General features: G+C 38.1%; 1 protein-coding gene across 2 annotated transcripts in view; it reads left to right on the top strand.

Annotated features, from left to right (window-relative positions):
• Window positions 1-6,596, top strand: part of NFATC3 (nuclear factor of activated T cells 3) — a 100,407-nt gene that overhangs the window by 22,875 nt on the left and 70,936 nt on the right. The window lies entirely within an intron of this gene.

Below are 6,596 nucleotides of genomic sequence, written 5' to 3'. Positions count from 1 at the left end.
TCTTCAATCTAGTTGTGGAGGACGTTGCTTCACTGGCCCATGTTGGTATTATCATTGCGCTCTTCCTGGGTGAGGCAGATCGGTCACTGGCCTCTGGATGACCACTCACGGCGGCTCTTGGCAGCTCACACTGGCTTCCAACCACTCACGCTGGCTGCCGGCCACACATGGTAGCTTATGGCAGCCCACTGAAGCACGGGCTGCAGCCTACGCTGTGGCCGGCGACTCACAGCAGCCCAGCTCCAGGTTGAGCTATTGTTCACTATCTTAGCTGTAGAGGCCAATGTTACTGGCCCTCATATGGGATCCGAACCGGGGCCCTGCTGCTCAGAGCTGGCGTCACAAGCCAGCTCCTAACTAATGCGCCACTCGGCTGACCCCTAAGCCAACTCTTAACCAACGCGCCACTCAGCTGGCCCGAATTTTATGGCTTTTTTTTTAAGCTGAGCCATTCTGTCACCTCTTGGCAGCTCAGCGGCAGCTCAGCTCGGGCCAGGACTCATACTGCTGTTGCTCAGAGTTTGCACTTTTGAGCCAGCTCTTAACCAACTGAGCCACTCGGCCGGCCCTGTTTTTAGCTTTTATAGTTAGGTTATTGGTCCATTTTGAGTTAATTTTTATATCTGGAGTGAGTTGGGGTTCAACTTCATTTTTTTGTATGTGGTTATCCAGTTGTTGCAGCATTGTTTGTTGAAGGGACTATTCTTTCCCCATTGGATCATCTTAGCACCCTTGTCAAAAATCAGTTGGTCATAGGTGCTTTGGGTTTATTTCTGGACTCTCAGTTCTGTTCCATTAGTTTATATATGTATCCTTATGCCAATATCATACTATTTTGATTACTGTTGCTTTATAGTAAGTTTTGAATTGTGAAGTGTGAGTTGTCCTGCTTTATTGTTGTTATTGTTTTCAATGTTATGTTAGTTGCTCTGAGCCCCTTTCAGTTCCATAAAATTTGAGAATTGGTCTTTCCGTTTCTCAGAAAAAGACATTGAAATTTTAGTAGAGCTTGCGTTGATTCTGTACATTGCTTTGTGGAGTATTGCAATGTTAACAATATTAAGACTTCCAATCCATGAACAGGGAAATATTACCATTTATTTAGATCTTCTTTAATTTCTTTCAGCACTGTTTTGTAGTTTTTGGTGTACAAATTTTTTGTGTTTTTTTTTTATTACTTTTGTTGGTTAAATTTATTCCTAAGTATTGTATTCTTTTGGAGGCTATTGTAAATAGAATTGTTTTCTTTATTCCCTTTTTTGGATTGTTCATTGCTGGTGTGTAGAAACACAACTGAATTTTATGTGTTGATCTTATACCCTGCAACTTTCCTGAATTCATTGATCAGCTATGGTTATGTTTTGTGGCTCCTGAGATTTTCTGTATATAGAATCCTGTATCTGCAAATAGAGATGGTTTTACTTCTTCCTTAACAATTTGGGTGCTGTTTCTTTATTTTATTGCCTAAATGCTCTGGCTAGGACTTTTCAGTACAGTGTTGAATAGCAGTGGTGAAAGCAGGCATCTTTGTCTTGTTCCTGATCTTAGAGGGAAAGCTTTCAGTTTTTCACCAGTGTGGTGTTTTTCATAAATGCCCTTGATCATTTTAAGAAAGTTCCCTTCTATTCTTAGTTTGCTGAGTTGGTTTTTTATTTTATTTTGTTTTTAAATCATGAAAGGGTGTTAAGTTCTGTCAAATATTTTTTCTGTGTCAATTCAGATGATCATGTATTTTTTTCCTTCCTTCTAGTAATGTAATTAATTTTCATATATTGAACCATCCTTGCATTTCTGGGATAAATTCATTTTGGTCTCTTTAATGTGCTGCTATATTTGGTTTGCTAGCATTTTGTTGAGAATTTTTGTGTCTATATTCATAAGGGATATTGGTCTGTGATTTTCTTGTGTAATCTTTGTCTTGCTTTGGGAGCAGGGTAATAGTGGCCTCACAGAATGTGTTAGGAAGTGTTTCTTACTCTTTTATTTTTGTGGAGAATTTGAGAAGGATTGCTGTTAATTCTTCTCTAAATGTAGAATTCACCAGTGAAGCCAATCTTTCCTGGACTTATTTGTTGGGAGATGTTTTGGCTACTGATTCAGTCTCTTTACTTTGTATAGGTCTGTTAAGATATTTTGTTTCTTGAGTCAGTTTTGGCAATTTGTGTTTTTATAAGTATATGCCCATTTCTTCTAGATTGCCTAATTTGGTGGTGTACAATTGATAGTACTCTTATCATAGTATTCTCATAACATATTTTCATTAATATCAGTTATAACACATCCTATCAGTCCACTTAGGTTGTACTATACTATTTTCTCACTTCTTTGAAAATATTCTTGCCTGAAGTTGTTCATGCAGACTATTCACAGAGGCTAATTTTTCAGTCACTTTAAAGTCTGCATTGACTCTTCAAATAAATAATAATTGAGCAGAATGAGTAACATCTGGTTTCGGAGCCAAGGAAAACCACTCGAAACCATTTGCCTTGTTTTGTAATTGCCTATTGACATTGCTACCAATGTCCTCAATTTTTCAACCACCCATTCTTGCTGAAAGGCTAAGTCTTATATAAGTTTATTTTCTCTGAACAAGTTTCTTCAGTTGCTGCAATCAAACACAGTTTAAATAAATCACCATTAGTAAATGGCTTTCTTTGATTGTCTAACAAATGAGCCATTCAGAAACTTTCTGTGGTTGCAGCCTCATTTTTCTTTTTCTTTTTTTTTTTTTTTAAGAAATCCTATTGTGATGATGTATTCTGCTTTTTCTAATTTTTCCTGTGAGTTGGGAGTATTGTGATGAGTGCTTACTGTGGTAACGCTGATGTATAAGGTATTCTTATAGCATAGCCATGTCATTGTACAATAAACAATGCTTTGTCGTCTAATTTGATAACAAAATAAGCCACACTCCACTGTGCTTTAAAAGTGTGACATTCAGCTAGAAGTCCATTTTTCTCTTTCCTGTTTTGAATGAGAGATATATACTGGTAAGTTTAAAAAGTGTTGCAGTACATTAATATGCATTGCACTCAGAATGCTGTTAAGTTAGAACTGTCACTGCAATTTGTTAGTGTACCAAGTAGCAGTGGGAAGCAATATCTCTTGCAGCTACTCAGCTCTACACTTGTGTGAAAGTAACCATAGATCACACATAAACAAATGAACACGGCTATGTTCCAATAAAACTTTATTTGTGGACACCAGAATTTGAATTTCTCATCATTTTGTGTAATGGAACAGTATTATTTTGATCTTTTTTCAACTGCTTGAACCATTGTTATCTGTGCGTGACAGGTGGTAGGGCCAGGTTTGGTCCATGGGCTGTACTTTACCAACCCCTGCTTTATAGTGTAAATAAAGACATTTCTAGGCAACCTGTATTGTTCAGATTGCTACATGCTTGCAGGGGATCCCCTGGTGGCTGAAGGAACACAAAACAAATAGTTCTTGAGATGGACAAATTTCTGAAGCACCATGAATTTGGAAATCTGGATCTAGGACTGTTTATCATAGTAAGATTATAGTAGCCACTGATACCATTTCCAGAGGTTGAGCTTGGATGACACTTGGGAAAAAGATAAAGCAGCACTCTGCCAAATTTTGTATTCAGATCTCTGCAATGCTTTAAGACATCATTCTAATATAGAATATGTTGGCTTCATCTATAGTTTATTTGGGGGGAAGGGTATAGATTTCAGCACTGATTAAATACTAAAATGGTTTTAGTACAGTAATTGCATTGGAATGAAACTATAGTCTTCTAAGGGTGACTTTCTTTCCTTTCCCTCTTTTTTTTTGCTCAAAGGGTTGAGGTTTAATAAGTTAATAATTGTGCTACTTTATCAAGTATATTCTTAAGTAAAACTATTTTTATTTTTCAGCTATGAGCGTATGGTGGTGAAGAATTCAGTGACCGCTAGTACAGTTGGGCACTGCTTTGAACTAAGGTGCCAGCATTTTCTTTTTGTTTTTTAGATTGTGATAAAATATACATAACATAAAATTTACCATCTTAACCATTTTAAGTATACAGTTTAGTGGCGTTAAGTACAGTCTCGTTGTGCAACTATAGTGGTGAGTTTTTTTTTAATCTGCCATTTAAAATTTTTATTTTGTGAGTTGGAGCCAGGAAATGAAACCACTTGCTCTGGCCAATCCCAGATTTACTGTCATATTTGTGAAATAATTAACATGGACTAAATTTATAACATATTTTAAAAGGAAAAATTTAATTTGTAAAGAAGTAATACAATTAGACGGAATTCTTAAAGAACAAGTTGTTCTGGATCGTTCTAAGATATTATGTATGCTCTTTGGACTGTTTGCCTGTTTTTTCCTGTCTCTTTTCTTTGCAACCATCTTCTCTCTGTTCTGATTTCCTGTTTCTAATCTGTGGATGAGATGAGCATATAATATTATGAGGTCTAAAATTGTATATAGAGGGTCTGAATGAGGGTCCAACAAAAATTCCTGAGTTAAACATTATGAGCTTTTATGCTATGCATGTTGGATTATTTTACTTCTATCTGCTCAGCCACCTTTAGAATAGGTGACATTGTCAGCTAAGTTGTAGAAAGTTCTTGGCTTTATCCTAATTCAACCAGATTGACAGCATTGCCAAGAAAATACATAGTTCAAAAATTCCTAATTGAGGGTTTTATTGACATAACTTAGGGATTAATGTAAATTCTATAAGGGAAAATAATTCCAACAGCTTTAACCAGTACTTTACTATAGACCTAATAAACATCAGGGACTTGCTAGGTACTAGATATATAGCAGTTGAAGTTATTCTTAAATATAATAGAGATCATATCACTCCACTTTAAAAATTTTTTGATAGTTTCCGTTAGCCTTAGAATAAAATTCAAACTCCTTACCATGATCCTTCTAGGTTTTGTTTCTTTTACTTCTTCCCTTTCAGTTGTTAGCTCTAGCTAACATATTGGTCCTTTCACTTCCTCTAAGAAGCCAAGGTCAAACTCAGTGATTGTTCATACTGTCGCCCTGTGTTGGAGCTGTCACCTTCTCTACTCGTGCCTCCCCACCCACCCAGTTTCTTTGCTTGCTGTTTCCTATTCATCTTTGAGGTTTTAGTTTACATGCTACTTTCTCAAAAAGGCCACTCTGTACTCTGTAAAATAGGCTCCTTATTTAGTTTCTTTTATATCACTTAGTAGCACTTAAAATTTTATTTTTTTTTAAAAGATTTTATTGGGGAATTGAGGGAGGGGAACAGTGCTGGGAAATCGGGGAAAGGGGAACAGTGCTGTACTTTTGTTCTGTCTAATTGTGGAGGATGTTGCTTCATTGGCTCATGTTGGTATTATCATTGCGCTCTTTCCGGGTGAGGCAGATCGGTCGCCGGTCTCGGGACAGCCGCTCACAGCTGCTCTTGGCGCAGCTCATGCCAGCTGCCAGCCACTCATACTGGCTGCTGGCCACTCACGGTAGCTTATGGCAGCCCACTGCAGCAGGGGCTGCAGCCTACACCGTTGCCGGCGACTCATGGCAGCCCAGCTCCAGGTCAAGCTGTTGTTGACCGTCTTAGCTGTAGAGTGTGCATCATCACTGGCCTACATGTGGGATCCGAACCAGGGCCCTGCTGCTCAGAGCTGGCATCCCAAGCCAGCTGTTAACCAGCGCGCCACTTGGCCAGCCCTATAATTTTTAATTTGTGTTTTCTTTGTCAGTCTTCCCTGAGACTATATGCTTCATTGGGGCTGGGACCATGTGTGTCTCATTTACCGTTTACCTGGCATCTAGAACAGTTCCTAGAAAATGGTAATCATGTTATAAATAGTTGTTGAATGAATGAGCACTTTCTTCATTTGGTTTCTTGGATGCCACACTCTTGGTTCTTCCATTTCACTGACTGTCCCTTCTCCTTATTCATTCTTCTTTGTCTCCCTGATCCCTAAACTTTGGAATCCCCTATGCCTCAGTTGCCTGCTTTCTTCTCTATCTACACTCACTCCTTTGTCATCTCCTCTGGTCTTATGGCTTAAAACATTCTCTATACATTAATGACTTCCAAATTTACATATCCTGCCTGAGACTTTATATACAACTATCTACTTGAAATCTCCACTTGGAAAGTGTATTACATCTCACATTTAATACGTTCAAAGTAGAATTTTTTATTTCATATCTTCCAACTCTCACTTTCTTCTTCATTTCAGTAATTAGAAACACTGTTATAATAGTTCAGGCCCAAAACCTTGGTGTCATTCTTGACTCTTCCCTTTCTCACATCCAATCCATCAGTGAGTTGTCAGCTCTACCTTAATTAAAAAATCTCACTTCTTACTGCTTCACTACTTTAAAAACCACCACCACCCAGGTCCTGTACTCCATTATTTTGTACCTGGATTATTGCAGTAGTCTTTTAAATATATATATATCAGCTCATGACACCTCTTTGCTTAGAACCCTCCCATGGGTTCTCATCTTTTTTTTTTTAAGATTTTTTTTTTTTATTGGGGAATTGGGGGGATGGGAACAGTGCTGGGGAATTGGGGGAAGGGGAACAGACAAGTTGCCGTCGTTTTGCTCTTCAATCTAGTTGTGGAGGACGTTGCTTCACTGGCCCA

The sequence above is a fragment of the Hipposideros armiger genome, unplaced genomic scaffold (assembly GCF_001890085.2).
Source record: "Hipposideros armiger isolate ML-2016 unplaced genomic scaffold, ASM189008v1 scaffold_9, whole genome shotgun sequence".
In the NCBI taxonomy this organism is placed as follows: Eukaryota; Metazoa; Chordata; class Mammalia; order Chiroptera; family Hipposideridae; genus Hipposideros; species Hipposideros armiger.
Note: the sequence above shows the minus strand (reverse complement) of the source record. Positions and strands in the feature narration are given on the sequence as shown.